Source organism: Myotis yumanensis, unplaced genomic scaffold (assembly GCF_028538775.1).
Source record: "Myotis yumanensis isolate MYYU_CA2020_CCGP unplaced genomic scaffold, mMyoYum1.0.hap1 SCAF_5, whole genome shotgun sequence".
NCBI lineage: Eukaryota > Metazoa > Chordata > Mammalia > Chiroptera > Vespertilionidae > Myotis > Myotis yumanensis.
The window spans coordinates 65,036,962-65,056,874 of record NW_027223756.1 but is presented as its reverse complement, the minus strand read 5'-3'; the positions used below and the strand labels follow the sequence as shown (position 1 = coordinate 65,056,874).

The 19,913-nt window shown below is 36.0% G+C and overlaps 1 pseudogene; it reads left to right on the top strand.

Annotated features, from left to right (window-relative positions):
• The first annotated feature begins 17,980 nt into the window (after positions 1 to 17,980).
• LOC139011766 (glyceraldehyde-3-phosphate dehydrogenase-like) lies at positions 17,981 to 18,874 on the top strand (annotated as a pseudogene).
• The last annotated feature ends 1,039 nt before the right edge of the window (positions 18,875 to 19,913 follow it).

Sequence of the window (19,913 nt, the reverse complement as noted above, 5' to 3'; positions counted from 1 at the left end):
AGTTTACTGGCTGGTATTTTAGCTACTTACATATTTAAATGGAAAACTATGATTAGGGACTAACCCTTTTCCATAGAGCAGTATATACAATATTCTTCAAGGAATTGAGGTTAGGAAACTTCCCAGGCACATCTCATATTTGATCCAGAGCCCAGCTTAAATGATAATTTGCAGCAAATGCAATTATCATATCCCACCCTGTAATGAGATACATTGAGATTACAGATTCTATTAAGACCTATTGGGATTAGGGCTGGGATATGAGGTAGATTGCAAAAGTGACAACCGATCATTCCAATCTTTATGAGCCCCATTGGGGTGTGACATTGGTCTTGCTGTCATCAAAAGACAAAGTTTATTACTTTACCCCTTGAATCTGGGCTTGGCCACATGACTTGCTTTAACCAGTGGGATAAGAAAAAATAATGTAATACAGACACATGAAAGGTGATTTCACATTGCAGTTACCCCCCACTTACTGCTCTTGGTTACCAGACACCATGTGAATAAACCCATGCTAGCCTGTTGAAAAATAACAAACTAAGTGGAGGAGGACTGAGGCTGATAGCTAACTCACTGCAGACACAGCAGCTTTAAGGTATTATGCCCCTTGAGAAAGAAGGTACAGACTGTGACCCTATAAATAGACTTCAGTTTTTAAAGTCTACATGTTGAAATTGTGTAATTTTCTTCACCTTATATGTGTTAATAAGAAAATCAGAATTTATATAAAGTACAGAGAGAGACCTACATGTTGTTATGGAAAACTGGGCTAGACTCATGCATATATGCATTACAAGGTCAAGGAGTGTCATTCAAGGTGTGCCTGAGGAATAATTGAGTGTTTGCAATAGACAGTCATTTGTCATATGACTATTATTCTTTTTTAAATAACTCATCATGCTTTTGAAAAAGCTTATTGAATTCCCAAGAACATTGTGCATTCTATTTCTATTTGTATATTAATTACATATTTCATACAGCCAAGAGAGATTGAACATCCAAATGTTTTATTTTGTGAATAGAAAAAAGACCAGAAGCTCATAATATACTAATATACAGTCTCTATATAAGTCTGTGCTTTGAAAAATACCAAATGGATGCAATAATTTGTCTCACAATCTACTGTGTTGATATTTAGGAAATATAATGATATTTAGAGAAATCAATATAAAATAAAGAAGATAGATGAGTAATATACATTTTACAGAAGTTAAAATATCTGAGGATTATAATGTATCATATTTCAAAATGTAGAAGTGTTTTGTCATTTTTAAAATTATGATGTAGAATAAAATTTTGAGTAAATTGTGATTTTATTCTTTGTATGTATAATTTTATTTTTTTATTATTTAGGATTAATAGTAGAAATGACAATGTTTTAGATGAAGAAAACATGGTTATGACTCTATTTAACCTTTAAGGCTCTTAGTTTTTCTTTTCTTAAATATGAATAACACTACATTTTAATATTAATACATAGAAAAATTTAACTTTTATGCAGTAATTTCAACAAAGGGCCTATAATGTATTCTGAGCACCCAACCTAATTTAATTCACTATGCTTCTTAAATATAAAATGTATCAAACTATAGGGTTGAGTAATATTTTACATATGATTGATAATGAAAATTTACTTTCCCCCACTGTCCTCATCCATAGATGTACGATTTTTGTCCAGTCTCTTCCCCCATCCCCCAAACCCCTTTCCCCCCGAGAATTGTCAGTCCACTCGCTTTCTATGCCCCTGATTCTATTATATTCACCAGTTTATTCTGTTCATCATATTTTTTATTCACTTGATTTTTAGATTCACTTGTTGATAGAAATGTACTTGTTGTTCATAATTTTTATCTTTACCTTTTTCTTCTTCCTCTTCTTAAAAAATACCTTTCAGCATTTCATACAATACTGGTTTGGTGGTGATGAACTCCTTTAGCTTTTTCTTATCTGTAAAGCTCTTTATCTGACCTTCAATTCTGAATGATAGTTTTTCTGGTTAAAGTAATCTTGGTAGTAGGTTCTTGCTATTCATCACTTTGAATATTTATTGCCACTCTCTTCTGGCCTGCAATAGCTTCTTCTAGCACCCCTATAATTCGGATGTTGGTTTGCTTGAAGTTGTCCCAGAGGTTCCTTACACTATCTTCATATTTTTGGATTCTTTTTTCTTTTTTGCTTTTCCAGTTGGGTGTTTTTTACTTCTTCATATTTCAAATCTTTGACTTGATTCTTGCAATCCTCTAGTCTGCAGTTGGATCTCTGTATAATATTCTTTATTTCAGTCAGTGTATGCTTAATTTCTATTTGGTCCTTTTTCATATCCTTGAGGGTCTCACTAGATTTATTGAGGGTCTCACTAAATTTATCAGCGGCTTCTAGAAAATTCTTGAAAAACCTTATAACTGTGTTTTTGAACTCTATATCCAGTAGTTTGCTTTCCTCCATTTCTATCATTAGTGACCTGTTTCTTTGTCTCCTCATTTTGGCTGCTTTCCTGTGTTGGTAGAGTGGCTTTCTGTGCTAGGTGTCCTATAGGGCCCAGTAGCTCAGCCTCCCAATTACCTGAGGTGGACACTCTTGGTGCACCCTTTTGTGGGCTGTGCGCACAGTCTTGTTGTAGTTAAGCCTTGATTGTAGTTGGTAACACTGGGAGGAATTGTCTGTGAGAATCAGCTGTGTCTATGGTGGGAGAACTTCTGTGGTGGAGACACCCTTATGGGGAAAGACTTGCTTCAGTGGGGCTTTGGTGCTCACTGAGTCTGTCCCCTGAGGAGTTGTAATCTGGATGGTCCCACTCTGACCACTGGGTACACTGGCACTTGGATCTCTAAGGAGGTGCTAATTTAGCCCTGCCTGAGGCTACCCAGCAGGAGCTATGGAGAGATCTGCAGATTCCTCTTCTTTGTTTAGGATTTGGAGGTGCCCAGATGAGGCCCAGCTGTGAAGCAATGCAAGCTGCTGTGGGGCCCTGGGCCTTCTTTTGGATGTTCTGGGTCTCTCTGACCCAGCTGCAGTTTGTTAGGTAATTTTAGATTGCAAAGGGTAATTCATATGCAAAAGCCTCTGTGCACAGCTTGGGAGGGGCAGGGTCTCAGGGAATAAACAGGACAGAGCAAACAGCTATGGCTGATCCTCAGTCCTGCCCTAAGAGGCCCCGGGTCTCAGTGTCCCACGGTAATCGCTGCAAGCACCTCTGAGAGAAAGCCACCTCGAGTTCCGCCCACTGCCAGACAGTCCAGTTTCTCCCCTGATGAGTCTGCGTCCCCAGAGACTCGCCCAGAACTGGAGTTCAGGGCGGGAGCGTGTGTCTCCCTCCAGATTGAAAAAGACAGCCGAGTCCTCAGTTGCCAGCCCTTTCCGCATGCGCCTCCATACCTCTGCACTTTACTTCCGCACCTCCTCTGAGTCTCAGTGTGCTTTTCTCTTTCCTTCTAGTTGCAGAATTTGCACTCAGCCAGCCTTCCTGTGGTTCTGGATGATGTCCATTTTGTCTTTTAGTTGTATTTTTGAAGTGGTTGTGCGAGGCAGCAATTTCAGGTGTTTACCTATGCCGCCATCTTGGTTTCTCTACTCTAATTTATTTTTAAAAATAAATCTTTTACATACTTAGAGATTTTAATTATTAATGGTACTAAATTTCTTATTAATGATAGCAAAATTTTTTATTGCAAAGGACTTGTAATGTCTTAGGTAAAAGTTGTTGATTTGTGGTACATCACTGTCCTCTCCGTAGATGAAGACCAGCTTCAAAAGGTAATCATGCCAAACATCTCTTTATTTCAGGAAGATGTTAAAACCATCTAATTACAGTCTATGAATTCACAGCACTGCACAGATGGACACATGGCATTGGTCAAGATTGTTCTTTCTACTTCCTTCCTTTCTTTCTTCCTCCCTTCTTTCCTCCCCTCCTTACCTCTCTCCATCCCTCCTTCCTTCCTTCATTGTTTTTGCATATTTGATTTCTTTTGTATGTTGCCAAAGCAATTTGGTTATTAGGTTAAATAATAACTACAATTGAAAGAAAGAAAGCAATCAACCATTATAGAGAACTGAATTAATACTGTACTCATTGATCACCTCCCCATATATCCTTATTCAAAGCTTGGGTAGGTGGCCAAGGAAAGACTAAATTTTTGTAGGAAAACCTATTTTGACATTGCAATAAAAGTCATCTAATTATTACAAATGTACTAATTTTTTACATAATTGTTAAAAGTAAATTAATTATAAGCTGCCATTGTGAGACAGCTTGAGATGGGAAATGACAGAAGTTGGTTAGGGTTAAAATTATTGGTGCTAAAGTGAGATGTCAGGGTTAGAGAAATTTAGGATTTGTTGCCTGGTAGGAAAAATTGTGGTCTTTGAATTTCTTGAATGAATACAATATAAGGAAAAGCAGAAAAATTGAGCATAGAACTTTGGTAATGGGACCATTTTTATATTAAAAACTGAACAGCAAGTCTATAAGTAAAGGGCAAAATGCAAATCAAAAGTTGTACAATTATCTGATATTTTAGTTAATTGGTAGAATTCAATGCAAATGAGTGTATCCCTCCAACACCAGAGATTCTTTTGCAGGAAGAAAAAAGCTTAAATTACTCAATATTAATTTTATTCCTGCTGTCTTATAGTTGCATCCCTAAAGCTTCAGTAGTCTTTTGATTATTTAAGATAATATGACTCCAGTTTCCTTTGCTAAAGGAAACTGTAGATTTAACATGCAGATTATTAATTAGAAACTGTAAGTAATTTAAGGTTCCTAGAACATCTGTGAGGGCCCATAGTTGGGCAGGACTGAGTCAAATTCAGGACTGGCACTGGGATTAACAGCCACTCCTTCAGGCATCAGTAGGCTTACACCCAGTAGGTGACAAATTTTAATTGGTCCAAATCTATGTTGCTCATATACTTAAGCTACAACGTCTTCTTAAATACCTTTATTTCTGCATAATAATTGCCTAGTTCTTGTGACTGTTTTGGTCTTGGTTTTCTGGTCTGAACTCTTCCCTGAGGCTGCAGATCTGTCTAATTATCCAGCTCCAAAACATCCCTTTCCAGCTCCCTGCTCCTTACACCACAGTTTCAGGTCCCCAAAGCCTCCAACTGAGTAGAGCTAGACTTATGCAATGATAGATGGTAATGCATTCAAGCTTTCCAAGTGAGTGAGTGAGTGAGTCAGTGAGTGAAAGCACATTAAAGAAAATATTTGGTAAAGTTGTCAGTGATTCTTGACCCAAAACTAAGTATTTTCTAGATCATAAGAGAGCAAGTCAGCTTTCATCATTTTGGTCCTGCATGCAAAAAAACAGAAATGAAATATTCACAGTGATGCAAGCTGGCTTTGAAATCAGCAAGCCTTGGCTCACACCAGTCACCAAATTGGCACAGTCATTGGAAATGATGTTCAAAGCTGCTCACAGTAGGAATAGGAAAAACAGCTTTCACTTCTCTGAAAGAGTATACAATCACATTTCCTTTGGAATTGACATTCATGCTTGCTACTTTAAGCATATAAGTATACAGAGAGACGAAGGTATCCTACAGTCAAATTTAATTATTTATATTTAGGTAACTAAACTGTATGTAACAACAGGGGCTGATTGGTCTAACAACAAATCGACTTACCTCACTTAAAAATAACCCCTGGATTGTCTAATTTCACTCTGTGAAGTTACTCAAAGAAAGTGAAATTAAATACCATGCATTTCATGGTTTAGGGGCAATTTACTAATAAGATGTTGGCTGGTGAAATTGATAGGGGCCCACCAAAGGAGATGAGGTTGGTCTTTGATGCAGGGCCTCCTCATTTAGTCTTTTACCTTGTCCAATTGTCACTATCCCAGATCTGTAGAGACTCCTGTAGCGCTCAGCCAGAAAAGAAAAAAAAATGCTCTCAAATCTATGTGAGAATTACAACAATACAATTTTGGAGATCCTCCTTCAATAGCCACTCATGAAAAAATAAACACTTAATGATGGAAATTTCAAGGTAATAATATGAGGACAAACTTCAGGGGGAAAAATAGAGGAAGTTGAGGGCTTTATTACTGCTCAAGTAATAAGACCAGCCTGATGCTAGGTGATATTACTCAGTTTCCATCTGTGGAATTTCTTAGGACACATTTGACATTTGGGGAACAAATGAATATCATAGTACAACTGATTCTTTTTCTATTTTCTAGTATTAATTTTTTTTTACTTTCTGGTTTCTCTGCTTTCTCAACTTATTTGTTTATAATTTCTCTACATTCCTTATATACCATATTTAGTGTTCAATGTTGAAAAAAAGTATCACACTATTGTAATCACTGACCTATAATTATTAGAACAATTAAGTAGCAAAGAAACTATGCTTAACTTGGAAACATTCATCATTTAAAACTCTATTATACAAATTCATATTTGGAACACATTGTAATAAAAAGCTACTTATCTTGGGCCCTGGTAGGTGTGGTTCAGTTGGTTGGAGAATTGTCCCTTACAGTGAAGGTCAAGGGTTGGATTCCCTGTCAGGACACATACCTTGGTTGTGGGTTCAACCCCTGGTCAGGATGCATATGGGAGACAATCAATAGATGTATCTCTCTCACATCAATATTTCTCTTGGTCTCTCTTTGGCTCTCCCTCCCTCTCTGAAGTCAATAATTTAAAAAAAAATCTATTTCTCTTGGGATCCTTACATTTGACAAAAATGTCATTTACCAGTTAATCTCTTGCATAATATTCATCTTTCCCTGAATATATTTGGTGTATAATTGGTCCATCTTTAAATAGCTATACACATATATGTTGCTTTAACACTGTGAAACTGATATTTATTTGATAATATATTTTTAAATTTGCTTCATTTATTTTTGTATTTTTATAAAATTCCATGTAGTCCTTTTCAAAGTTGTATTCCATGTTTAATAAATTAAAAATCATTGTCTTTGATCAACTCTTCTTCTGCAGGTTGTAGCACTTTTAAATTGAGTACAATCACTGAAAAGATGTCTAAATGCCCAATAAGCACAAAAGAAATAATTCAAAATGGAGAATATTTTAAATTTAATTTTTCATATTAAAATGTACCAATATTTCAGCCCATATTTTTTTGGCCTTCATTCTGAGCACAATTTTTTCCACAAATATTTTTATGAGGCAAAATCCATAAAATATGTTCAAATTTATGATTTTGTTGATTTTTTTGCCAAATATATATGTTGAAAATCTGAATCCTATTCAGTTGTATTTTATTCCAACGTGGAATGTAAACTTAACCAATAAAAGTAGGAAATCCATCAAAGAGTCATCCCACAACATGAGGTATTCAAAATCACAATTCCAAAATTTCAAAATTACACTTGTAAACAGTTCAACTTCTCATAGATTAACTTGTTCATTTCTTTTATTTTTATAGAAATACATTTTAATGATTTCTTTTAGGAAGTTTTGTTTTCAATAATTATAATGGTAAGTAGCCACTGGAAAGACATTGACTGCCATGGCACAGGCATTTTTGTATTAATAATAGCTTCATCACATAATTTTTGTAGTTTATCCTATATAATAAAAGCCTAATATGCTAAGTGTCCTACCATTGGACCAGTTGCTATGATGCGCACTGACCACCAGGGGGCAGATCTCTGACCAGTAGGTTAGCTTGCTGCTGGGGTCCAGATGATCGGGACTGGGTGAGACAGGCCAAACACGCCCTGGAGCCCTCCTGTGTTCCCTCCCTGGCCCTGATCATGCACTGGTGGGGTCCCTCAGCCTAGCCTGTGCCCTCTCTCAATCCAGGACCCCTCGGGGGATGTCGGAAAGCCAATTTCGGGCTGATCCCTGCAGGCCAGGCCAAGGGATCCAACCAGTGCATGAATCTGTGCACCAGGCCTCTAGTTTACTATAACTGTGAATAGATAGAAATGTTTGTAAATTTTAACAACTAGCCTACATTTAGATTGATAGAATATTTTGTTGTATGTGGACAAAATTATGAGTTATGTTTATACTGCCACCAATTCCCAGTACATTGGTATTCTGATGCTTTCCTAATTTAGCAAAAATATTGTTGTGTTATCATGCTATGTTCTCAAGAAATTAGTACTTATTCTTATTATCACTACAAATAAAAATGTAATTTAACACACCATTCAAATTTTTGAAGCTTTTAATTAAAACACCAAGCAATTATAAGAATTAACTGGTTTTTTTTCTCTATTTAAAGCATTGTGTGATAATAAGGGTACCTTTTATATTTTTTCAGTTCTTCTTTTGTTAATGGAACCAACTCATTGCCTATTATCCCTTCGCTTTTTATAAATGCATAAACGAAACTTTAAATAAATTATGAACAGAATTTAGAACAGCTGATTTTTTTAAGTGAAACATCATATTTACACAAGGATATGTAAATGCTATGTCTCACCTTCCACCATGGTATTAATAGAACTACTAAATGCTGAAATAAGTGCTAATGTTTTTGCAGCAGGTTTTTATCTCTGGTTTTACATGTGGTCAGTGACTTCACCCTGATGATGGATATTAAATACCAACAAATATTTTTGCAGTTCATGTGCTCATCCTCAACTTCCTTGAGAACTGCAAATTCAGTACATAAATTGTTCTTATGCTTGCAAATTTGCTTTTTGAGCTCATTACTGTGAAAGTGCTTATTCTACTGGAATTGATCTATTGGACACACACAATGAGCACGAGATGATGATACATGGAGGATCTGAGACACATTCTAAATAAAGTAAGAAATGAAGATGAAATCCAGTGTCCTCATGATCTTCATATATTTTCATTTTCAAGATTGAAGAAAGAGGGAAAACCAATCCAATATTCATCTCAAATGTTGTTGTGTTTGGGGCCCTAACTTTTTAAACATATCTTTAACAAATAAAGCAAAAAAGAAAAAAAAAAATCTTCCAAGCAATGTGTCCAGGAAGTGCTATAAAATGAAGTGAAAGGAGGAAGAGAGGTGTCCTTTATTAATACTCTGTAATCTCAAAACATGGGTCAAATGCCTATATTTTGGAAACTAAATGTCTTTTCTTATTAACCCTGATGCTGCTGACTTCATATTGTCTAATATGTGTTGATGCCGAAGCCCAGTATGATTCCTATTCCTACTAGTATAACCTATTGTGTTTTAAAAATTAATGCTTAAATCATAGACATCATTGAATTAACCCTTTAATGTTTCATGAGTTCACTCTATGTCCAGATCTGTGCATACAAGAACTTTGCACTACAAAAACCACTCTACAGCATCCCCAATATCATGAATTTTCCCTAATAATTAAAAATATGCAAAAATGTAGATGACAATTCTTAGAAACTTGGATCCTACATATATCCTGCATTTATTTTTATTACACCCATACTCTTTTTATTATAATTAAATCATATTTCCACTACATTTCCCTTTAAATTGGATAATTGTTTTAGGAGTAAGCTATTAATTTCTTATGAACATTGCATATAGGAAGAAATTCTTACAAATAGTCTAGTCTATATAAAGCAGTTTTGAATCACTTTGCAGTGAATTACATACTAACTCCTGAGTCAAGCATAATACTTTTTTTAACAGTGAATTTCTATTAATCAGAATTGTAAATAGAGATAGTTTTTATAATCCATTCCTAAGTAATCAAAAAATTTTACAGCTTTCCACTAGGTTTCAAAACATATCCAGTACAGAAATTAAAGTATGAGGAAATAAGCCATGTTTTCTCAGACTTCAATTTAAAAACAACAAGTCTAGCTCAATGTATCAAAACCCTGGGAATGGTTATAGTTTTAAGTCTATATTTTATTTTAACCTTTTAAACTTTGGCTAAATTATTCCTGTTTTCAGCTCCCCATTAGTTATAGAGCACATAATGTAATGCCCAAAGTATATTTTTAGGCAGTAACATATATTAATCTTTGTAATACTATTTTTAAAGACCCATATAACTTGCTCAGTCAAAATACAGAAAACTTGTAGAATTTAGAAGATGGATACATATATATATGCAACAAATAATCATTTGATATAGGTAGAAATTTCCAGAGAATTAGCTCTCCAACTGTGAAATATTTCTTCTATTTTAATTCACTTTTTATTGGTTGATTTATTGTAAAAAACAAACAAACAAACAAACACAGTATTTGTCGAGTGCTTTGCCTTAAAAAATTATCATTCAAAATAAATTTTGACATTGCCACAAAAAATTAAAGAAACTGAAGCATCATCAAGTATGACTAAGCTTTATATGCAAAAATTCTCTGAATAGTGAAGTAGATGCTGTTGTTAATAGTTTAGCAAAATATCATCAATTGACTCTTTGGTCATTGTTGATTTTTCTTTTTATTTTACTGACAAACAATGTATGCATTAACTTTTTCCATAAAATATTTGATGTTCTTATTCATACAAATAAGATGAACCTCCACCTCAATCCTTGGAAATTATCTTCTCCTTTTACTTTATTCCTAACAGGAAAATTCCTTTTTACATAGATATTTTAAAATTATCTTGTTTTCAGCACCCCTATCTGTGTAAATGAAATGGACGGATGTACAGAGTTTAAATAACTTCTAATTGTTGCATACTAGGAAAATGGCATAGTATTTTATAAATACTAGTTTTGTTCATCTTTAACAATGATAATACTTTTAGAAGAGAAAATGTTATTGTCATATGAAGATTATTGACCTCCCTCTTTAAGAAGGCATCTGTGTTTATCCAACTGAGTTGACGAATGCAAATATACATCAATACTCTGTATCTTGTTTCTCCTTATGACCAGTGGCATGTGAGAAGGAGTTAACCAGAAAAGTTGGAAGTGAAATATGCAGCAGTGGCAAAGAGCCAACCTAAGCAGCCCACAAAGAGATCAAACCTGTGATCTGGGCCTCATTAGCACCACTCTCAAAGCAAGTGAGCTAATCATTCACAGACTAATTGGCCCAGACCATGTTATTTAACTTGTCCTTAAATTTCTCCTAACTAAGCACCATATATGGATAAGCAATTAGTAAATGCTTTTCTGTTAGGAAGCATTTAAATGCAATATTCACTATTAAATATTTATATTTTTTGTTGTTCCCAAAATTGTATGTTTCAAATTTTCCAAATGTCCATAGTTTTAAATTTATTTTACATATTTAAAGATAGATGTTTTCATTGCTGGGAAACTTCTGGACATGAACAGCTTAATAAAATTTAGCATTAATTTTATGGAAAGATGTAGGCATAAATGACCATTACTATGGAAAATTGACAAAACAATGCCACCCATGTTATACTATTTCCCACTGAAAGTAACATATTTCCAGGACATGAGCTGTCCCAAAATGTGGGTAGATAGCAACCCTATATTACTAGGTAGATCATCTTGTTATTGAATAAGAAAAATGAATATAGCTTATCAGGGAGAGAGTTCATCTTTGGAAAGAGTCCTTATGTATTTATGTATGTTTGTATGTAATTTTAGGAAAATAATTAGAAAATTCACAAGGTGAGAAATGCACAGCCTGTAAGGAAAGAATTGGAATAAGGTTCAAAATTTTAAATGAATGTACAGTAGTTCTTGATAGGAATGGAGGACCTAGCAACTTGGCAGATTATAAAGGGAGGGATAGAAAATATATCTGAGGACTTTTAAAAAATATTTTTTATTGATTTCAGAGAGGAAGAGAGAGGAAGAGAGAGGGAGAAAGAGAGAGAGAGAACGAGAGAGAGAGAGAGAGAACATCAAAGATTAGAGACAATCATTGACCGGCTGCCTCCTGCATGCCCCACACTGAAAGATAGAGCCCGCAACCTGGGCATGTGCCTGGAGACCTGGAATCGAACTGTGACTGCCTGGCTCATAGGTCAATGCTCAGTCACTGAGCCTTGCCAGTCGGGCTGTCTGAGGACTTTTTAATAGCTGGATAGTATAATATTAAAATTTATATTATTTGTTTTCTGGTGTTATAACGTAAGCTCCAATGCCATAAGCTTAAACTCTGGCAAAGACTGTTTCCAGAGATCCCCTTATTGAGGTGTATGTTTTGGGACTATCAATGATATATATAATGTTGATGATGATAATGATATGTATGTTGATATGTCATTTAGATTAAGGTGATACTAATAATAGCAACATCTATTATTATTAAGTGCTTACTAAAGCTCAAGCCTTGTTTTGAATGAATTGGACCATTCGATTCTTATATCATTGTTGAGGTATGTAGAATTATTTTATGTATTTTACAGATGAATAAACAGAGATATAAAAAGGTTAAATTGAAATTATTTTTCCTTTTTTTTATTTAGAAGATTCACCATCTTGTGAGGGTTTTTTTTTAAATAAAGCCTTGGTGCCTCTTTGGAAAGCAAAAAAGTCTCCAAATCCCCATAGGTTTAGGTACTGAAAGGCAACCGAGGTTCTGCAAAGAAACGTTCCAGTCTAAGACTGAATCCTCAACAAGCAATGTAAAGACACAGGTACTGGTCACAGCTCCTTCGTGTAGCAGAGCCCTCTATTCACCAGCAGCTTTGATTTCTGCTACTTCACTTCCTTTCTTGGCTCCGAGGTCTCAATATTACCCATAGATCCATGGATTCTGTGAACTGAGAGCCACCTAATAAATTAATATTATGTTTTTGTTCTTTGGTGAATTCAGCTTTAGTAGATGTAAATGAAAATATGAAAAGCCACAAAGTGTATATGAAACAGTAATTGTGCAGAAGTAGACAATTGGAGTGGACTCTAAAAAAGTGAGCCTTTGGGAAACTCAGATATCTCAAGAGAACCAGGCCTGATGCACCACCAATACTCTCCCTATGGTCCTGTTGGCGGTTTGTGGTTAGTGACCACTGTGATTGGCTACAGGGCATTGTGATTTTGTAGTTCCTCTGTCGTGCCACTTGTGGAATATTTTAAATATCACTGCTGAGTAGAAATTAGATTTCCTTAGCAAGTGGGATAGAAATCTTAAATGACAGAGTATCTCTAATGGATATATACATTACCTGCATAAGATCAAAAATTGGATTCATTCTCATAGAGAACATTCATCTGACAAGAAACTCATTAAATGGCTTTTGTAGTTAAAATGGTGAAAATAATGCATTGCTACTGATGAATATGGCACCATGTGAGTGACTGTTAATAATAATCCCAATTCATTTCTTCATCTTTTCAATTCTATATAGCTATTTTAAGATCTACCTATTTCTGAAGAACTTTATATACTTCCATTATTGTCTGATGTGTATTTGGTTTAGGTCAGACTGGAAGGGTAGGAAGCATTTGGCAGATATTCAGAACTATTTTCAACCACCCTATCCAAATCCTTGGACAATGAGGATGCCAGGCTGCCAGGGGCTGAGAGGAAGCCTCAGAAATGTGAGACAGAGAAATTTTCAGTTTATTCCCTATTTGTTAGCAGAGTCCCCTTCCAGGCAGAAAGCTGCCCCTGGAACTGGAGTTAACTGAGCTTGTCTTCTCTCAGTCACTAGTTCATAACATTCCTTGAGGTTAGATACTGCTTCTCCTTGACACAATTGTTTTATTGACAAGTATTAAAAAATACGATTTTGCCATCGATTTGTCTGCAAACATTGGGTTCCCATAATATCAAACACTTCTGTAAAATGAAAACATTTTTGTTTAATTTAGAGGTTCTATTTTTTATGCAGAGATCTTTTAATACTCTTTTCACAATGTACCTTCTCTCTTGAAGATATATTTGAGGCCATTTTATGGTAATGAAACACTTTTTTCTTCTTCTTTATGCTGAAATGGGTCTTTGTTCTCTGATGGTACTTGCTGGCTCCCAATGCCTAAGGAAAATCACAGGGAATAAAACAGAGCTCTTCCTTTGATGCCTCTCCAAGAGCATGGAAAAACTATCACTCCTTCACCTAAAATTCCTTTAATTTAGCCCCTTGACTGCTGAGACATGACAATTAGAGCACTCAGGCTCTTAAATGGAACTAAAAGGTATAATAAAAAGCCAAAGGAAGCATTGTGAGAAATATTTTTGAAGATTTCACCATAGCTGTAAATGTAAGATTAAGTCTATGTCTCAAAAAAAAAATATATAGTGCAATGAAGATCAGACAATTTTTTGATAAGTCAGGCCAAAACACTTTACCTGTTGTATATTTAGTTTTCTTGATAATATCTAATTATAGTGTTAATTCTGTAATATAATACTAGGTACTAAGTACGTTTTAACTGGCTTACAATATATAAGTTCCATTTCCTTTATAAAGACAGAACATTTTTGATGTTTCCAAGTTTAGAGTATTTTAACTTAAATAATAATTAAAATGACATGATAATAAAACATGTTTTCCTAACAAAGAGAGATTATATAATTGGTAATGCAATAACTAAAGTGTATCAAATAATCATTATCACCCCTATATATCTCACTTTGTTTCTTTTACATGCAAGCAATTTTGGTTGGGATAAAAATAATATTTCCAAAATATTATTTAGAGTATTTTACTACTCTCTTGTTGATCATCAAAGTATTAGAGTTGAATACAATAATGTTTCCTTTGAAAATTTATAAAGATATCACGTTAAATTTGTAAAATATAGAGAAATTTATTAATCTACTGGATGAAATTATAAAATGTATGTTTGCTGGAACCCCAACCACTATTATAGTCTATATTTATACCTCAGATTCTACAACTTTTCAATAAAAAATTAGTTCTTTCCATCCAAAAGGTGATTACAAAAAACAAATAAAACAATGAATGGAAATGTTTTGGCTACGACATAGTACCTATAAATAGTGTTATACTTAATTGATTACCATACATTTGATTAATAAAATGTAGATTTTATTAAACACAAGTGAATTATAATATTCATATTAAGTAATATATAAATATTTGTATATATTTTCCTTGTCATCATTGCTAAACTACTCTGGAATCTATAAAATTGTTTTGCAATTTGTGATCCCGAAAACATCCCATCTGAAGCACACACTTAGGGCACATGAACCACAGATCCAATGATGCTTGAAGTATATGTGGCAGATAGTGAAGGATGGAGTCACTAGCAGGGGAATCATAGTAAAGAATCTGAATATCTTTGAATACTGCTCTGCCATCTTTTACAAATAACTATTTTTATTTTGAGAAATAGCTTCAAGTTTGCTACTGAGCCTTGGCTAAGACCAAACCCTTGACTATGAACCACCAAATTACCATGTGACCTTAGTTGCCCTTAAAGAACTGAGTGGTGTCTGATTATATGAAACCATATTCCCCATAGAAAAAAAATTGTACTTTATTCTCACTGAGTAGGTATTTATTCTGTGTATGTAATTCCATTCTCTGCACATAATACTTCTGCCAAAACCAACCCCCACTGATTTACAAATGCTTTACACACCATTATGTTATTCTAGACAGCATTGGTTCTGACCAAAGAACTCATTATATAGCAAAGGGAGTGAGGCTTTTATAAAATAAATAATGAAAACTGCAATCAGACCCATACTTATGCAATTATTATAATATTTATAAGATATAAATTCAAAAGAATCTATTTTGGGGCTCCCAGATTAGCTTTAATATTTTAGCAAACAAGGATATTTTTACTGGACACTGACTGTATTCCTGCATTCTACCAGGATCTAGAAATAACAGTAGATAAGCCATAAACTCTACCCTAAAGGAACTAATAGAAAAATTTATACAAATTCCAGGAAGTAATAAAAATTATATGCAAAGCACTGAAAATAATGGGCTTCGTGAAATACTTTACAATGTGTACAGTTCCCTTATATGAGTATGCCTTAAAGGCCAAACACTATTTCAGGCACTTTAGCATTATATTAGCTGGAAGAAAGAACTTTCTGGCAATAAAACAACTTCAGGCTGTCAGGTGAAGCTAATAGTTTCATCTTTCTATCTAATATTATTATTTTATTTATAAACACTTACAGGCACTGACTCAAGCTCCTTTATAAATATTTACATTGATTTTACCTCACATAAATTAATTACTAATTTAAATTATATCAAATTATCCTGAAGATTCAGCTCACTGCATAATTGAAGGACACTAGCACTATTAGAGGCTGAGAAGAATGTGCACCAACTTAGGCTTCTGCAAGGATCCCTGGTGCATCTCAAAATCAGCCATTTTGAAGCCATCATGACTGTGTCCTGTTCACCTCATTCCCATCTCAAATTCCCTCTTCTTTCCTGAAAAACACAGACATCAGAGACATATGGTGTTCTTCCATTCTGAGAATTGACACCTGAGATTTCTGAAGACAATACTATATATCAAAATCTACCTTATTGATTCCCAATAGCATGATTCAACACCATAGAGATAATGCAATTTGAAAATTTACACTTAATACACATTTTTATTTGAATTAATGATCAATACGATCTTTCTGGATGGTAAGACTAAACAATAGATGGAATGAGAAAACATTGCCAGAGCAAAATATGTTGAGGATTATAGTTATACTAGAGGCCCGGTGCACAGATTCATGCACAGGTGGGGTCCCTCAGCTTGGTCTGCACCCTCTCACAATCCAGTATCCCTCAGGCGATGTCCGACTGCAGGGTTTTGGCCTGATCCCCGCAGGCTGGCCTGTGCAGATTAGACCAAAACCTGGCAGTCTGACATCCTCCTGAGGGATGTAGCAGGGCTGAAGTGGCAGGTGGCTGGGGAGGAGCCCCAGCCAGGGCCAGGCACAGCTCCGCTGCCACTCATCCTGGACCCACTGCACCTGCCCGCTACCACCCAGTAGAGCTGCCGCAGAGGTAGGAGAGGCTCCCACCGCAGCTGAACTTGCCAACTGTGAGCCTGGTTTCTGGCTGAGCAGCGCTCCCTTTGTGGGTGTGCACTGGCCACCAGGAGGCAGCTCCTGCGTTGAACATCTGCCGCCTGGTGGTCAGTGTGCATCATAGCAACCGGTTGTTCAGGTCAGTTGTAATGGTTGCTTAGGAGATATATATATATATAAAATGCCCCACTTTTTTGGTGGCTTGTCCATCAAGGCATAAGTACAGTGTATGTGTGTGTATGCACCTGTGTACACATTTAGTTCTGGACATGCTGTATTCTCCTATGGCTTTTGTATAGAAGTTTTTCTAAGTTTTTTTTCCTATTATAGGCTCAACCTCTCCTTTGGAACAGGCATTCAAAAGACCCCATGAATATGCAAAACATTTTTTCTTATATGGTGTGTTTTTTTTTTACCTTAAGATTTTATTATTCCAGTGTAAAAATCAGGACACTTATTGACTTTATAGAGAAGTTAAAACTATTATGCTTGATGAATGAATCAATCCTGAAAGAGTTAGTGTGGCTGAGGGAACTATGAAATAGACTCGAGTAAATTCTCTTCTTTATTCACCATCTGTTTTACAGCCAGCACCAAATTTAGGGAAAAAATACAAAAGAAAGTAAAATTGCAAGAGTCAAAGAATCTCAAGAATGCTAAACTAAAAATCAAGAGACTAGAAGCCTAAAAGTCTGTTTCTTTCTTTTGAAACTTTAAGATTGAGCAAAAACCATATGGCCCATCTGCTGCTCCTCCCCAAGGCAACTTTTCCCTTTTCTTCAGAGGGCATTTCTATATAGTGCCTCCAGGTACCAATAATATTTTGAATTTTCAAAAATTAATTGAGATCTTACTTCTGGCAAATGGTATTGAACATTAAAGAGAGCCTAGTAACAACACATTCCACCATCTGCTTTTTTCTGAATCTGAAAATTTTCATTCCTTACACATGAGCACTGTCCAGGCTCCAGGTAAACCTGGCACAAAGGAACAAATGCGGCTCTCTGCTCCTCCTGTTCGTCAGACAGCTGCTCTTCCTTCACAGTGCCAGCCACAACCCTGAGACACAAAGGTGAAGGTCGGAGTGAACGGATTTGGCTATATTGGGCACTTGATCACCAGGGCTGCTTTTAACTCTGGCAAAGTGGACATTGTTGCCTTCAATGACCCCTCCATTGACCTCAATGACATGATCTACCTGGCAAGGTATTCTACTCCTGGCAAGTTCAAAGGCACAGTCAAGGCTGAGGACGGGAAGTTGGTTATCAATGGAAAGTCCATCTCCATCTTCCAGGAGCGAGTTCCTACCAACATCAAATGGGGTGATGCTGGTGCTGAGTATGTTATGGAGCCCACTGGTGTCTTCACTACCATGGAGAAGGCTGGAGCTCACTTGAAGGGCAGAGCCAAGAGGGTCATCATCTCTGTCCCTCCTGTGGATGCGCCCATGTTTGTGAGGGGTGTGAACCATGACAAGTATGACAACTCCCTCAAGATTGTCAGCAATGCCTCCTGCATCACCAACTGCTTGGCACCCCTGGCCAAGGTCTTCCATGACAACTTTGGCATCATGGAGGGACTCATGACCACACTCTATGCCATCACGGCCACCCAGAAGACCATAGATGGCCCCTCTGGGAAGCTATGGTGTGATGGCCAAGGGGCTGCCCAAATCACCCTCCCTGCTTAGACTGGCACTTCCAAGGCTGTGGGTAAATTCATCCCTGAGCTCTATGGGAAGCTCACTGGCATGGCCTTCAGTGTCCCCACCCCCATTGTGTGGGTTGTAGATCTTACCTGCCACCTGGAGAAAGCTGCCAAATACGATGACATCAAGAAGGTAGTGACACAAGCATCAAAGGGCCCCCTCAAGGGCATCCTGGGCTACACTGAAGACCAGGTTGTTTCCTGTGACTTTAACAGTGACACCCACTCCTCCACCTTTGATGCTGGTGCTGGCATCGGCCTCAATGACCACTTTGTCAAGCTCGTTTCCTGGTATGACAATGAATTTGGCTACAGCAACAGGGTGGTGGACCTTATAGTCCTCTTGGCCTCTAAGGAGTAAGAGCCCCCTGGACCACCAGCCCCAGCAAGAGGAAGAGAGGCCCTCAGCTGCTGGAGAGCCCTTGCCCCAAATCAACCCCAACACACTGAGAACCTCCTGACCTCCACAGAAGGGGAGGTGCTTAGGGAGCCCTATCTTGTCATACACAATTAATAAAATTCATTTTACCCAGGCAAACAAACAAACAAACAAAAACCCAAAAAGGAACAAATGCCTCATGTAGGCATGAATTCAATGTAAGCAGGCACAAAACAATTATATTTCCTAAGAAGATGATAATGAAAAAGTAAAACAGTGTAGACATATAGCTAAAGGGATTTTTCAGTAAATTAAACATATATTCACATCATGTTGACCCACATCAGCACTACACAGGCTCTGACAGTTTACATTTTCAGTCAAGGGACGTTGAAAAAATGATAAATGTCTTTCTGTCTTCAAAGCCGTCTAAGTATTGCATTGAGATTCCATAATTGTCTATCAGTTTTTCAAAAACACTAATAGTAAGAAGGTAAAAGACCATTCCATAAAAATGACTTGGAAAAATTAAGTTGATTCCATGTATTGAGCATTCAGAAGACATAATTTTCTAAACAATTTATAATCATTATAGTAGTCCACTGGCTGCTACTCTTCATTTTTTCTCATTCTTAGATTTTGAGTGACTAGAGAAGCTAAACTAAGACAGGATAAAATGACAATTTAATTGCTTCACACAGGCCCAAGTTTAAAATTTTATTCCAGGTATCAAATTTCCTGGGTTTTGTTCTGAATTGGATTGCTCATTTTTGCCACATTTAGCATTATAAGACAGAAACCCTGAAATCACTTTTCTGCTCTCATCTCCTAACCCTAGACCTTGAAGAATATTATAGGAAATTAATAGAATCCTTGGGACAGGAGAAATGATATGATTTATTTAGTAATAAATAAACATAACTTACAGAAGGATGCTTATATAAGGTTTTTACCGTATAGTTTGAAATAGCAACAAATCTAAAATCTAAATACTCATTGGTGATACAATGAAATAATATAC